Genomic DNA, 16,614 nt, shown 5'->3' on the forward strand with positions numbered 1-16,614 from the left:
GAATGCTGAAGGATGGCATCTTATTGATCACGTTAAGTTTAACAGTACTGGAAGGACTTATAACTCGCTCTGTGGTTTTGCAGTGTCATGTACCTCTTCCCAAAGCAATGTCATGTTAAATGGAGAAAGGTTGAAGGGTTACTGCAGAGCATCTGAGCAGCACAGGAGCTGTTTGCAGGCTTCATCGGTTGATGCTTGTCAGTAATTTCTTTTTCTGTTTTCATTCTCCCAAGTCAGAGGGAATAGAATTAGTAAGGGAAGCCGCAAGTGGTTTAATAACCCTGATGCAAACTTGTATGAAGTAATAAAGCATTTTTATCATGAAAACGAAAATATTTAGTGATAAAGATAGCTTTTTTTTTTTTTTTTTTTTTTTTTTTTGTAGGTAAGAAGAGCGATAATGATATTGTAAGTCCTGCTGTCACTAGCAGTCACCTATAACTCTGTGTCTGCAAGCACATGAGAGAAGAATGCCTTGCCTGTGCTACTTATTTGACAGGACCAAAAATATCTGCTTAAAATCACACAGTTTGAATACAAGTTTCAATCCTTTAAACCGATGTGTAGAAAATGACCCATCCTACATAGATGCTAATTTCAGAGCTGGTTGGTTTTAATTACAGAAGCAGTACACTTTCTGTTTGGTGGCTTGGTGGTTTTGCTTTTTGTTTTTTGTTTCTTTAATTAAAGCAACAACAACAAAAAACCAACCCGAGAATATTAATACCAGATTCTGAGGCATATATGAATATTACAGCCAGCACCTTCCAAAAGTAGCAAATTCAACCCAAAAGGCTGAAACTCTGCCCTCAAGTTCGGTCTGTAGAGGGGAAGATCTCCTAACAGCTCGCTGCTCGAGAATAATTAGGATTTTTTTTAAGCTCGGAACCACGTAACTTTACCAGCGTCCCACCAAGGCAGGGAGAAAGTCCATTTTTCTCGGGTGCACAACTGCTGGCATTTAGAAATGGCAGAGAAATTGCAGCTGTCGTGCACTAGAGGGCACAGCAACAGCTCCGCCGACACGCTGAGCCCTGCCAGCCGCTCTCCCCAGTGACTGTGGGTGGTTTTGAACAATTATTTCTATCAACTTTCGGTTAATCGTTAGATGGTTTTCTTAAAACAAATATCCCGTCTTATCTCTGCGGCCTGGCGGTGTTGGTTTCTAAAGAAAAGATTCCTATAAAGAGCCATAATTAGTCATTTTCCCTCTGAATCTGCTTACACCATGAGAACCGGCCCGGCTGTCTGGTCCCCTAGACAAGCACACTGCTGCAACACGTGAAGGGAAATCCTGTCCTGGTCATTGCGAGGGCAGACATTGAGGAGTCTGCTACAAGATGGCATGTCCTAGGGCTGCATGTAGCCCTGCCACCACTGAGAGAGTCATAGAATCATTCAGGTTGGAAAAGACCTCTAAGATCACCAATTCCAACCCCAACTCACCCCGCCATGCCCATAACCACGTCCCTCAGTGCCACATCTCATGGCTGTTGGACACCTTCAGGGACCCAGTGACTCCAGCACCTCCTGGCAGCAGTGCCAGTGCGTCACCAACATCATTGTACCAGGACAAAATAATACTGCAAAAGCTGTGGTTGGAGCAGTGCTTTCTTTTGGTAGCCAAACTGGAAGCACTGTCTGGAGAAGAGTTATTATCGTGCTGCCTGGTTTTCTTGCTGTTCTGCAACTGACAATGCATCATTTATCATGCTTTGCATTCCAATTTTTCTTTGCATGTTTTCCAGCTCATCATAACATAATTACGTTTCTGTTTCTTCCAGCCAGGGGCCGAAACTTTCTTTTAGTAAGACAACAGCTGCACTGCACAACCTTGATGAATCCCCATAAGGAGAAAATGTGTCTGTGGTGCTTGTTTCTGCCTTGACAACCCAAATGTTTAAGCTCCTTTTTTTGTGACAAATGTTGTTTAAAAGCCCCAGTTCTTTCATTACATTTCTCAAAATGAGGTTTTATATTGTAATTAAGATGTGAAATATTGAACACCCAGGCTGGCTTGTGATTTTTAAGGCTTCTTTTGTAACTTTTCTTTTGGTAGTGCTTATAGATTCGTAAACACTGAGATGGAATTTTAGAGGGCTGTGATTATTGTTATGGAATATTTTGAATGAATGAAATTGGTTCTAAGCGTATCAGCACAACCTCCAAGGATGTGTTATGCATCATAAGGGAGTTGTGGGGGCACAGGTGAGTTACTTCCTAACTTGGCCTCAGTGGCTCTGGCACAACTGGAAGATAAAGTTAATTATACCGGCCTGGTCTATGAAATGCATTAACTGCTGGTGATGGAAAATGTCATAAAAGACGCCTGGTATTTTTATTATTACTTAGTGAAATGTTCTATTTAACTCTAGTTTGCTGCTTTGAAGCTGAGATTTCTAAACACTTCCAGCAGGAAGGACATTTTTATTTTACAGGGGAGAAATCAGGACAGAGAATAGCAGGGTTCATTACTGGAGGTGAGCTGAGGGCAGAATCTATTCCTAAGGGCTCCTGATTTTATTTACCCAATTATACAATTACTATTTCCAGTCTCATCTCAAAATCTATCTGTCAGAATCCTACAAACAACCCAAGCAGTAAAATTTGGGTCTTAAAGATCCTCCAGATTTACAAGTACAGGGAGTATCGTGTCCTGGACAAAACTTCAGCCTGGATAACTGCAAAATGTACCCTCTGGTTTTTGCTTTCTATGCTGATCTCTTGGATGTTTTTACTGCTGCCGTAACTGTGTGAAGTTGGTTTGTATTAGAATAACTTTATAGATGGAAGCAAGAGTTTTAATTCATGGTCACTCCTAGTTACATCTATATGTACAGTGATCTAAGGATGCTCTTGGATGTTTGAGCACAAAAATGTGTGTCGGAATGTTTCAGCTCTGTCCATCACACTGACTGCTGATGTAATGGGCTGGAGGGTCTTTGGTGTTTATGAATCATATAGTCATAGAGTCATAGGATCACAGAATGGCTTGGGTTGGAAGGGAACTCAATGATCACGAAGCTCCAACCGCCCTGCCGAATGCATGGCCACCAACCTCCAATCTAATACTGGACCAGGCTGCCCAGGGCCCCGTTCACCCTGGCCTTGAACACCTCCAGGGACGGGGCATCCACAACCTCTCTGGGAAACTAATGGGAACTGTACCTCCTTGGTCAAAGCCAAATTCAACTTCCATCTACCAATGGTGAGTATAACTCAGCCGCTGTTAGAGAAGGTAGCAGGCTTGTTGTTTTGGATATACACTGACTTATGGCTGATGAGAAGAGCTTGCCTTGTACTATTTCTTCTTTATAACCCCATGGTAAATTCTGGCAGATTCTGCATTGATACATTTTACTTTTTTTTTCTCACTTATCTTTGGTTTCTCTGCTCCAGCCACTCACACATGTTCAGTGTATGGCTGACGTGCATTTTCTTTCCAATTCATGTATAGTATAGTAATTACTTCCTAACATCTGCCTAACAGATTTTGTAAGAAAAGTAACTTTGTAAATATAAAAAAAAAAAAAAAAAGAAAAAGGATGAAATCTTTGAAACCTCTATTATTGGGTTTGTTATCCACAGCTGACTGGATCCATTCCCAGCCAGGAAGCTGGTTCAGCAAAACAGCTGCATCAGTTAGTGAATGGGAGGCTTGATTCTCAGCCTGCTGTCAATCAGGAGTAGCACTGGAGAAAGTAAAGAATATCCATCAAGTGAAGTGCACATCAGGGGAAAAACCTCTTGGTTATTTGATTTTTGCAATATCTGCTACAATTTACTTCATAGCTCCTAGCAAGGGAAACGCATTCACCAGTTTCCCTCCTTGGCTGAACTGAAGCACATGATAATTACCCAGAAGCATGCCTTGGGAAAGGGGATGACAAATGAGAAGTACTGCAGTAAAACAGAGGACAGAGCATCTGCAAGCACCCAAAGTATTTCATACATGAGATGATGATGACATTATAGCCCAAGAGAGCAAAGGATTGTTAGAAAGCTTTAGAGAGGGACATCTTCAATTCTCAGGGCCTTTAACAACCTTCCTATTTGATCTTATTATAAATTAGCAGCATGTGCTAACATCCGAAGTTACAGAATCTGAATGCTCGCCCTCCCGGCTCTCACTTAGCCCCAACACAAGACATCTGCTATATGTTGGCTACGGTCTTTGGTACTCTTATATCAAAGCTATCTGTGGTTTTGTTTCTGCCTTAGAGTCAGTAGCATCTGCAGTTTCTGTGAGGTCCCTGAATGGCTCGTCAGTCTCCACCTCTGCACCTTGTCCCACAGCTCCTCAGCAATACCTTCTGCAACAAACCAGAATTTCCGGGGCAACTTCAGTGACACCAGAAATACGTTCTGCTGTTCCAAAATCTGTCAGTGTGAATGATTCATTCAGCGCTGCACCCCTTGGCTGTTTGTATCTATAAGATGATCAAATATATTTTTAATTATCAATCTGAGAGATTTACTTTTGCCAGTAGACAATGCCCAACTGTATTGTAAGAGCCATTGGGAGAGAGCCAGAGAATTTGACAGCGAGATATGGAACATATGGGCTTTCAACACTTAAGAACATATGGAAAGAGGTTTGGAAGAGTGCCACGTGGGGTGTAACTTGAAAGATGGTACATTTCTTCATCCTTTTTTTTTTTTTTAATCAAGCAAATGTAAAAATTTCACTTTTTTGAAGGAGCCTAATGACCTCAAATTGTATAAGGGGAGGCTCAGGTTGGATATTAGGAAAAAATTGTTTTCCAAAAAGTGGCAATGCATTGGAACAGGCTGTCTGGGGATGGTGGAGTTACTGTCCCCAGAGGTGTCAAGAAATGTGGAGATTGGGCACAGAGGGACATGGTTAATGGACAGTATTGGTGACAGGTGGATGACTGGACTAGATGATTTCAGACATATTTTTCAACCTTAATGGTGCTATGATTCTAATTCCTGTTCATTTTCTGTGATGCAGTACTGCTCTAGAACAAGCCATTAAATTCAGTAGCAAGGTTTGAATAAAATAGGCACCATGTTTAAAGGCAACTGCAGGCAAATAATTAAACAGGTGACAAGGCTGCAGATCTTTCCAGGCTTTTACCTCCTGATTTATGAGCTCCCTCACAGCTGAACTCAAAAACCTACAGCTGGTGACTCAACCTTTGGGATGAAAGAGAATATATAGTACCTGGCTAGATGGTCTTCCTTTCACCTCAATGTGGATGAATGGAAGGAAGGAAGAAAGAAAGCATGGATGGATGGATGGATGGATGGATGGATGGATGAGTGGGTATTTCAGATCACTTGCCTTTAGCACATAGTTTAATTGTGTGAGTTGAAACTCTAGCACTACTCTACAAATATCAATTTTAGCTGGGGCAGGGGGGGAATAGTTCAGAAGGGCAATCTGCAGCAGGATGCTTGAGTCTGGGCATCTATGAAGCAGCATCTTTTTGATATTTAAGAGACAAATGTCTCCTGCTTGTAACAGGAGGAGTCTGTATATCTGAGTTATTGCCTTGCTTTGTCAAAAAAGTAATATACACTTGGCTTTGTATTTTGGTAATTCTTTTGCTACTGCTGAAGAAAAGGCTTTTCATACATTGTTTTTTTTTTTAGCACAGTTTTGTGTTCATTATAGGACTGCAGCAAATGCCGAGTTTACTGGAATATGCAAAACTGTATATGTGTCTTAATTTGCTCTGTTTGCACATGGACCCTCCAGCTTAGTGAATTAATCTCTCCAGCTGGTAGGAAACCATCATCATCATCCTGCTTTGGTGGTGAGGGATGAAGACCAAGAGAATGGCAGGGGTTTGTACCAAGTGACGAAGTGTGATTCACAGTGTTTTTCTACTAACAGAATATGCAAACCTGAGGAACATTACAGGTTTTTTTCTTTTAATTCTGTGTGGCCATAATGGCTTCAAGTTCTGCTGTTTTGAGTATGTACTTCTGTGTGTAACTTTCAGTTGTGGTTTCTGGAGTGGAAATGCTAAGTCATGGCTTGAAGCAGTGATTGAGCATCTGGTGGGAAGGCAGGACCAACCCAGTGGAGTTCACCTACATGCAGTGCAATGCACCTGAGTGACCTGAAAGGGTGGAGCCACGATCCACCCCTCCCCAGACCTCATTTAAAAGTTGGTAATGGAAGCAATGATATCTTGCTGGAGATTCCTGCGTATCTCAGGTCTTTTGAAGGTAAGCAGCTTCTTTCCTTTATTTCTGTGCACCTGGCTTTTTGCATTTGAGCAAACCCTCAGTTGCAGCTGTAATGGTATTGCTGTGCTTTCCATCGTGCTACCATCTCCACTTAGAAGTATTTTTTGACCCTGGCACATATTAATATTTATATTTTATTAAAAGCATTAATAATAATGTCCAGAACAACTTTGTGTATTAAAAAAAAAAAAGCAGCAATCTGTGTGTTTCTTTACCACCTCCATTCTTATCTCTATGGATCTAAAAGGAGGACAATTCTCTCCTATCTGCCCTTTCCTTCTGCCTGATTAACTGGCTGCTATGGCAGGCCTCCCTTTGCTCTGCTACAGTTTCATTCCTAAAGAAAGAAACCTGGTGGATGTTAAGCCCCTGAATGGTGGCAAAACTGGAGGGGGAAAACGTAGAAAAAAATCTTGGTTTCTGTTTGTACTAAAGGGCTCTTGGTGCCTCCTCAATCAGGCAGTGTGTTTGCTGGAAATCAGCAGATCCTTGCCTAAAGGCATCAGGCAGTGCAGTGCAACTCAGTAATAAATGCATGTCAAGGGATCAGGAGGGAAATTTCTGAAGGAAGAGGGTAGGTGCTGGTGAACTGCTGACTTTGGGGGCTCTCTGTGGCCCTTTTTTACTTTTATTTTTTCAGATTGCCTGAATTTGACAAAGGCTCTTTAATATCCAAGACAGAAAGACTTACAAATTAAGCAACATCTAGCTTCTAATGTGTAAAACTGCAATTTGCATATATCACGGCAGCTGCTGAGTTGGCCCTTATTACCTCTGCTGGAGTGTTAATTTAGCCTCAACTTTCTCATTTATTTAAATGAGAAAGCAGCGGGTGGCTGGCATGCCACATTATCCATGAGGCAACCTGGGAATCAGGTCAGCAGAGCCAGGAAGAGATTTCAATGCAGGGGACTGCAGGGGTGCTGCTCCTTGGATGGTTGGACACTGGCATGTCTGAGTTGCCCTTGCCCTGTGCTAAAGGTCAGCACTTTTCCTAAGGAAAAAAGATCAATGTTTTGTTCAGAGTGAAATAAGAGATAATAGGATTAAGCTGGGTTCCCTGGTCAAGTAAATTTCCCTGCTTCTGTTTTCTCATATTTGAACTAGTGCTGTATTTGGAGATACAACTACCAAAATATCATAGCTTAGTTCTAACGTAACTAGAGAAGCTGTGATGCTCCATTTCTGGAGGTATTCAAAGCCAGGTTGGATGGGGCAGCCTGATCTACTTACTGGTTGTCAGTCCTGCCCTCAGCAGGGGGGCTGGAGCTCAATGATCATTAAAAGTTCCCTTCAAGCAAAGCCATTCTATGATGAATACAGCAACCTCCACTTGCAGAGCAGCCAATGTGATGAGGTCCAGAGCCTACACATACTGCAGCCCCTGCCAGCCAGTGTGCTGTGTATGAGCTATGCTTTTGTACCACTGCTTCATGAAGCATCTCTGTACAACTGTGCATCTGTTGACAAAGAGCAAAACTGCAGAACCATGGCCCATGACAGTGGGGTTGCTAACTTCGATTGAGGTCGTAATCTGAAATCTTTCCTAGGCGAAGCACACTCTTGGGAACTGGTGGGACTCTTGCTTAGGAATGTGGTATTTATCCAGTAGGTTAATTTCCAGGGCAGCCTGATCTGGTGGTTGGCAGCTGAAGGGTTGAAAATGCGTGATCTTTAAGGTCCTCTCCAACCGAAGCCATTCTATGATTCCATTTGATGATAATTATGAGAAGCTGAGATTCAGAGAGGGATTTTCCTCCACACGGTGACAGAAGGCATTATATGGTTGGTGCCAGGCAAAAATTCTTTCTAAGACATTAAGTTCAACACATATTTCCAAAACACTGAAATATTTGCATCAAATGCCTCTCCCACCTACTCCTAATTGTTTTACAGCTTGCTGTTAAAAGATCACGCATTTGTTGTAGTGCCACAGACATTTTTCCTCTTGCTCTTAACTTAGCCTTGTTCAGCAAAAACTTTTGTCTTTGCCTACTTGTTAGCCATTCATTTTCGTAATTAAAATCGCCATGACAACAGATAATGATATCAAAGTGAAAGGATTATGGCTTAATTACATGGAGGAAGTGGAAAGCAGAGAAAGCTTTGAATTCCAGCTGACCTAGCCTGAGCCCTGTTCACTGCTGGATTGCTCTGCCTGTGCTATCAGAAAGTACTGCCTGCCCTAGAGGAGGCAGGGATTCAGGGGATATTCGGAGTTTTGAGAGCAATAGAAAGGAATTTGCCTTAAAAGTGCCAGCTAGCATTTTTGTGGGATGGACTTTTTATATGAATTAGCTGAAGAAATATACTCAGCAAAGAAATGTGTTTATTATTATGGTAGCAGAGTGGTTTCCTATAAATAAAATTTATTACATACGTGCTCAGTGTTAACCAACATGGTGCTATAAGCTGTTGCATGTAACAGGAGAACAAGGCGTTTTAGGGGATGTGGTTCATTTTTATCATAGTGGTGGCATTTCATCAGTTTGCTGTTCCATCCTGGCTTTTGTGAAAGCTACAGTATGGGGTTGGGTATTTATATTTCTTGGGGTATCTTATATTTCTAAGAGAAAGCTGCTCTTTAATAGGAACAATCTGGGAGTTCAGACCACAGATTTCTTTGTAATCTGATCTCTCGCATTTCCTGTCATGAGTAAACTTTCATCACTTTCATTTTTTTTCTTAGTTTTGTCCACAAATTATATGAAATCTGCTTTTCAAGAAGATGTACATCTTAATTTTCTCCTAAAAACAATGATTTGCTATTGACTATTGAACATTCCTGATCACAAGCCTCACCACTTTTGAAAAAACCCCACAATAGAACCATCTGACAAAAAATCTAGATAAGGAGAGACATTTCATTTTGAATTTTCTCAAGAGCTAGTATGATCAATCAAACAATTTATTCAGCGAATAAATAAATTAATACCACTTGAAAAAGAGCATTCCGAAAATTTAGTGTCTTTCTCAGTTAAAAGTATAGGCTCAACATCAATCCGTTTTATAACCTTAATTTGTGCTTAATCTTTTTCTCACCTTTGTTTAAGCATGTGGATACATGCTTTATTATGGCCCTCTTGATTTCTCCCTTCAATTTAGAGTATACCACTATCTGAGCAGATCTGCAGCTGATGGAGATTGGTGCAGTCCTGTTATTCCAGCCCAACTTAGTTGATCTGCTTCTGATTTACATCAGCATAAGCATGTTGATGGTCAGGGCTTACAGCTGATTAAAAGTACATAGATAATTTGGAAGCAGAAATCCTTCCTCCAAAAGCTGGTCATCCCTTATAGAAAGAACTACTCATTTTTCAGAGTCTTAAAATTGCCTGAGTTGGAAAAGACCCTTGAAGGCCATCAGGTTCAACCCCCCTGCAATGAGCAGGGGCCCCTGCAGCTCCATCAGGTGCTCTGAGCCCATCCAGCCTGACCTTGGCTGTCTGCAGGGATGGAGAGCATTCCTGGAGATGCCCACCTCTTTGGGCAGCCTATGGCAGTGCCTCACCACTCTTATTGTAAAAAGCCTTTCTTATATCCAGTCTAAATCTCCCTTATAGTTTGAAACCATTCCTCCTTGTCCTGTTGTCCCCACCTTGTTCCCTTACAAAATGTCATTTTACAGTTTTGGCTCTTAAGGTGTAGAAAAGCAGAAAGTTTTGGGCAATGCCTGCCTGTAGAGATAGCAGCCTTGGTTCTGAGCCCAGCTTGAATGGCTTGAACCAGCAATAGCATATCCTTCCCTGGTACAGGGGAAGGAGAGCAGCCCCAGTGCCAGCTGTCCTGACGTGGCCCTGTGCCTGACACCTGAGCAGCGCCATGTTCCAGCCAGGAGCCCAGCTCTATTCATAGCCCCAGCACTTCAGTGCACGCAGCAGCTCTCTGCTGTGATGTGAGATTTGTCTCCCTCCTTTTCGAGCCCTGTCTCTCCCACACAGCCCCACAGGCACCTGCTCACAAAGGTACGTGCTGAATTCCTTCTTGGAGCTCAGCTGGGAGGAGACAGTAGGGCTGCTTTGGGATGTTGGATGTGTGTCTTGGGGGACCCACAAGACTGCAGGCACTGCTTTGCTCCCATCTGGGTATCCCTGTGTGCCTGGGGCTGCTCCTTACTATCAGAAGTTGAAAATGTTTCGTATGAGGTGTACAGATTTGTTGCAGACGTGTGAGTGCTGGGGCTGTGTTGGTTGTGCTGCATGGCTTTGCTGGGAAGTTTCTCTTTTGTGTGGATGGGCATACCTGAATACTTGCTTGGAATTGAAACTAGATCAAGTTTGTGGTGAGAGCTGGTTTAAAACTGGAACTAATGTTAAGTTCTAAGGTTTTGCATCATGCAATTTATTTTAATTTTGCTGGCACACCGAGGTCTGCGTACCACCACTTGCTAACCAAAAGGATACGTACTTCAGAGTTTTATATAAATATAGGCAATTACAGTTTGCAATCTTTTCTGCTGTAAGCATGCAAATAGAGTTTGGTCTGCAGCTAATTGTTAAATTATTCATTTTAATTGTGGTATAGTTCAGTCTATAAAAGCACAATATGATGTAATTGTTCCAGAAAGAAAATCTTTCCTGTACTCTGCAGTATGGTTAGAAAGAAACGAAATGAGAAACTTCTGACCTCTGCCAGGCTGCTGAGAAAGCTAATGAACTGCATCTCAGAAACACATTTTCCTTCTGCTGGCATCTATCGTTGGACATGCAGAAAACTTGTGCGTCCTCCTACTGTGAGGAGCACTTTGCCATTTCAATTAGTTTTGACATGTAAGAAAACGATCTGCACATGTGAACTGTGAAAGAAATGGGCTCTGCATATGTGAGCTTAGGTTCTATTCTTCTTGTGCAATTAGTGCACATCACTGCTAAGAGTGGGGGTTGTTTACAGGGAAGTGATTGTGAACAGCCACGTGCATTTCCTACTTGTGTTGTGGGATTCTTTTGACTGACTCCATGGAGCTTTGAACTGGACCAAGAGTAAAGTGAGGGCTTATTTGAAAATGTGGCCCATGAAATCTTTATTAGCTTAAAGAAAGAAAAAAGCCTCGTGTGCTGAGATAGGATCAATATTAGTCAGTGCCACATCTAGACTCTGCCTTGCCTGTAAACAGAGCTCAAACTGTCGGACCTTTCCAGAATCACCAACTACTCAAGTTCTTTGAAAGGTGATTAAAACAGCTCCAGGTCTCTCATAGTTAAGTGCATCCCAAATCAGTTTCAGCAGATTTTCAGGCTGCTTAAATCTCACTGCTAGGTGTCTGGAAGAAGCTGGGCCATAACCTGGTAGCAAAGCTCTCACAGACAGGAGGAACCAGCTGTCAGGAGACTTCTGGGGATCTTGGCTCAGCTCCTTGGTGTCAGATGGCACGTGGGAATAAATAAGGTGCCACAGGTTTGGAAGGAGAAAAATAGTTGACATCACTCTCAGATGTACTGCTGTACGTTTGCAGCATTCACTTTTAAAAACCTTGCAGTTCCTCCATCCTTTCCAGCAATTATGGACTCATAGAATGGCTTGGGTTGGAAGGGACCTGTAAGGTCATCTGGTTCCAATCCCCCTGCTATAGGCAGGGACATCTCCCTCTAGACCAGGCTGCTCAGTAGACTGGTTCAGATCACCTGAAAAACACCATCTGCAGGGCTGATCCAGGGAGATTGACAGCGCTGAGCAAGGAAAGTTCCTGTTCTGATTTCAGTGACCATGTCCCCCAGGAAATCTTTTAAAGCACGTTGGGGTTGGAGTTCTACTGTGGAAAGCAGTGCAGACTCTGCAGTTCCAAAATTACACAGTGACCTTAATTAGAAGGTGTAATTTTAACTTTGGTGCTTCTGAAAACCTAAGAAACCCAAATCTCTAAGTACTTAGCAACCGGTAGAATGCTGAAAACTTGAGAGAAGTGAGATTTATGGTGGTGGATACACCCAAACACCAAATGTCTAATTGTCACAGGGAACCGTTTATTAGAAACATTTATCTGTATCCCCTGTCAAACCACATAGACATAAATTCTATAAAAAGAGTTGGATGCTCTCCCACTTAAGTGCTCTTCCACTCTTCTGCACTTCTCTTTCTATATTTTATCTTTCCAGAATGGATGAAAATTGTTGAAGAAATAATATAAATCAAAGCAAGAAATGTCCTGAAAGGTGACCTATGGTTTCAGGGAACAGCTCTACCTGCAGACCAGCAGTGCTTCCTGGTTTGATCACGGATAACTGTTATTTTGAATGTGCTTTTTCAGCCATTCAAGCACCTGAGTGACAGAATCATAGAATTATTAAGGTTGGAGAAGATCTCTAAAATCATTGAGTCTAACCATGCACTTACCATCAATGGTGCCCACTAACTGATTTCATTTAATCCATTTCATTTAATTCATTTAATCCATTTAATGATATCATATGAGATCATAGTATTATTTCATGTAGGATGAAGTATCTAATTTATCTCCTATTAGTCGTGGGGAAAAAAAAGAATGGATTGACATAAAAGCAGCTACAGCACCTACCAAGAATAAATTATCACCTTATTGCCCCCAAGTTCTTATAATTCAATTTCTCCCAGCATCTTTCCAAGAATTAGTTAAATTAGTCTATAATTCCCTGGAAGATTCCTTTTTATACCTTATTCTTGTGATATATTTTCCCTATATCAAGATTAGCATTATTATTTGCTCTTGCCCAGTACTGGGGTGAGGTTTAAAACCCACATCTTAAATGCCAGCACTCTGCAATTAACCACCCGGATTATAATGCGATTATCATCTGGGTGTTGATTTCTGCCTGGCTGTGGCTGTCAGCCAAATGTCATCATGCACACAATTAGCAGATTTACTCCCTGGCTTACTGATAACAATGGAAGCACAAATAATTCATAGGCAGAGGCATCACTGCTTTGATGTGATTGAACTCTGATCCGCTCAGCACCTGAAGGGATGCGGGCTGAAGAAGGGTAGCCTCATTAAAGTGGAGAATAATGAAAACAAGGCGAGGAGGAAGAGGAGGAGGCAGGGATGACCCATGCTGGGCGCTGTGACCTCTTTGGGGCTGGGTCCCGAAGCTCCCAGCCTCCTGCCATGGCACAGGAACATGCAAATTCCCGGGGACGTGGGGAGAGGCAAGGAAAACCCATGTCCCAGACTGAAATAATGTCTCTAATTACAAGGCTGCCTTTTTTTTTTCCTGGGGTTAAGGGAAATTCCTGATGAGACGTTTCCATCTGGTTCGCAGTCCCTTTGCGCTGGGGCAGTTCAAAGAGGCTGTAGTGTAACTGAGAATTGAGGACAGCATTTATTTATAGTTGGATCATAAAAGCTGGAGAGCTGGGCTCGCAGCAGTGCACTTATTTATGTTTTAAACAGCACCCCACTGCTGGTAAAACATGTGCTGTAGCTCTGGTGTAACATTAAGTGTGGCTCTTTGTAAGGTTCATGACACAAAAGTTAAAAAAAAAAAAAGCAAAATTAAACTAACAAAGCAGCTAACATGTAAATAAAAGTAGCAGCCAGAAGTGGAGGAAAATTAACAGTGCTGCTCTGAGGTGAAGTAACATCAATGGAAGATTTGTACCTGAATCCATTTTTCACACTGCAAGAAAGAAATACCCTGAAATTCTGACTTTAGTTCTTGATAGCGTTACAAAGGATTTGAGCCTTAGTGTGGGGCTTAGTAATGACATCCCAGCCTCTGGCACCATCTCAGTACAGTGTCTCACTGCAAATTGTGTTTGTATCACATTTATCCTTTTTTTAATATTAGTGTACCTTCTTTTTCCTCTGTAACCCAGAGGGGAAAGCAAAGCAGCTTCATTTCATTATTACCCTTTAATAGTCTTCCCAGTGATACATGGGAGAATATTAATATCCTTCCAATGACCTCACCTAAACACTGCTAAAAGCCAGGAAAGGAGCGACAAGTTTGTAGCTAATGTAGGGGATGAAATTCTGGTTAATGAAAGGATTTATAGAATCACAGAATCATTTGAGATGGAAGAGACCTGTAAAGGCTATCTGGTCCAACTTGAGTGATGGATGTAGGCTATCTCCATCACTGTAAGAAGAAAGGAACGGGTTCTTTAGGAGGGTCTGTTGTGGTAGGATGAGGGGAAATGGTTTCAAATGAGAAGAGGGAAGATTTAGGCTGGAAATAAGGAAGAAGGTTTTTACTATAAGGATAGTGAGGCACAGGCTGCCCAGAGAGGTGGTGGGTGCCCTGTCACTGGAGACACCCAAGGTCAGGCTGGATGGGCTCTGAGCACCTAGTGGAGCTGTGGGGTCTCTGTTCATTGCAGGTAGGCTGGACCTGATGACTTTTAAGAGTCTTTTCCAACTGAAATGATTCTGTGATTTTTATGAATGATCACATAATTAGTACCCAGAATTGTATGTGAACAGTCAACTGTGCTATACTGCTCACACCTTAGAAAGAGATGGCTGTGAGCATTCACTGTCGAATATCCAAATCGCTTCTAAATGAGCACATGGAATTTGCAAATCTGCTGAACTGTGTAATCAAAGACAGCGTTACTCTTAAGAATGCTAAATTAATGGTGAAAGAAAACTTCAAGGTGGCCAGCAAAGGAAATGAAGTCATAACTCAGTTCTACACATGCTTCCTGATATGTATAAAAGTCTGAAAAAGATGGTGCTGATTAATCATCTCACTTGTTCTTCACACTGGAAATGCACATTTTGTCCAGTACAGGGAAGGTATGGGATGTGTGAAGTTACAGGATCAAAAAGAAAAGCAGAGAAGTCGATCATTTTGGAGAAAGAAGCTTGGTTATTTCAGACTGTTGAACTTGATTGAGGCCTTATTTGTAGGGAACACTTTCATCAAGCTGGAGAATGAGCAGCCCAGTGAATGGCAGTACAGCTCAGCTGCTTGAGATACGTGTACTCATAACATGATCTTTCAGTCATGGAGTAATCCCTTTATCAAAATGCAGTGAAAACCAAACATTATAAAGTAATAAAATAGCTAGAGGGGAAAACAACAATTGGCCATCTAATTACCACAAAGGATTAAGAAAAGAACGTCTGTTTCAAAAAAGGCTTTTGTTGAATGTAAAGAATGCTCCATAGGTAGATGAAGAGCTAAGACCTAAGGTTTCTTGAATTTCATTTTAGTGTAGCAGGAAAAAAAAAAATCTACATTCAACATTATTTTTTGTGCAAAATTTATTATCTTTTATTGATTTTAGATATTACTGTAAGAGCTCAGAGCCTGGCCCATGTTCATATTGTGAAATTAGTGTTTTGTCTTCCAAATCCATTTTTAAAAATCTGATAACCCAGACTCATGTCTCAGATGTGTTGCTTCCAGTTCCAAATTTAGAATATGGAAAGAATTGATAAAAATTAAGGAAATGTGAGGCTTTTAATTTAGCACTCAAAGTGGGGAATCTATTTAATTTGCTAAAATAGAATGACGACCACTTCCAAAAACAACTGGACAGCTGAAAGAGTAGGACTGAAATTTACAGTATAGCTGCAGTTATCCTCTTCCTCTTTGGAAATAACTGTAATATTTAAATTCTTTTGGTCTAATTCTGTAGAAAAATCAGATGTCAAAGAATTTCATATAATAATTTTCTATGTTGATTCAGACTTCTTTAATGAAACAGACTATTTTATGCTTTCCGGATTAGAGAAAGCAAGCTCAATCTGTCGTACCAGATCCTGATGCTGCAAATTTTAAGCTAGTGAGGAATGTTACTCATTTGAGTAGTCTCATTAAGCAGTTCATACCATGCTACAAATGTGTTTCAAACATGGTTATACTATAGCTTTAGGACTTGTCTGGGCATCAGTGATTCATGACATGATTCCTTAATGCATTTCTGCCACAGAACTGTCTCATTACCACATTAGAGGCAAAAACTGCGAGGGACTGATATCCCTTAAGTGATGGGTAGGCTTTATTCTCCTATTGACAGCTTTTCCACTGCACCTCACATTCTGGGTAATCTGAAAACTCATGAGGTTCACTGAAGGGCCCTGAATCCTTCTACAGATTGCCAGGGAACTGGGTTGCACCAGTGGCTTTATTTCCCACTGCTTTGCAGGGGTGTAGATCACTGTAAAAAGTAACGAGAGAAGCAAGTCTGATGTTCTTTTTCTTCTTTTTTAGTCTTGTGAAAGTCCTGAAGTCTGTCTCTCTGGACTAAACTCCTAGTCTGAATGGATCTGTGAACACTGAAAAGGCACTGCTCCATCCCACTGCCCAACCTAAGGGAGAAGTTGAGAATACAGGGTATTTCAGCACTGAAACACTGACTAATTTCCTTTGGGTGCATGTGAAAGACAAAACTTGAATATCCCAGTAAGTTACACCCCGACCTTGAGTTTATTAAAGTCAGTGGAAATCTTTCACTTGATTTTAATAAAAG

General features: G+C 41.5%; 2 protein-coding genes across 4 annotated transcripts in view; one reads left to right on the forward strand and one right to left on the reverse strand.

The window, feature by feature from the left end:
- The window catches only part of MGLL (monoglyceride lipase), an 89,338-nt gene that overhangs the window by 57,726 nt on the left and 14,998 nt on the right, over positions 1–16,614 (reverse strand). The gene's annotated exons all lie outside the window — the stretch shown is intronic.
- The window catches only part of KBTBD12 (kelch repeat and BTB domain containing 12), a 41,476-nt gene continuing 29,283 nt past the window's right edge, over positions 4,422–16,614 (forward strand). Inside the window, exons 1-3 of the mRNA XM_042823226.1 lie at positions 4,422–4,634; positions 5,973–6,201; positions 16,356–16,547. The gene's annotated coding sequence lies outside the window, so the exon portion shown is untranslated. The remainder of the gene's footprint in view (positions 4,635–5,972; positions 6,202–16,355; positions 16,548–16,614) is intronic.

This window comes from Centrocercus urophasianus, unplaced genomic scaffold, assembly GCF_019232065.1.
Source record: "Centrocercus urophasianus isolate 14NV4802_14NV808 unplaced genomic scaffold, USGS_Curo_1.0 seq_22, whole genome shotgun sequence".
In the NCBI taxonomy this organism is placed as follows: domain Eukaryota; kingdom Metazoa; phylum Chordata; class Aves; order Galliformes; family Phasianidae; genus Centrocercus; species Centrocercus urophasianus.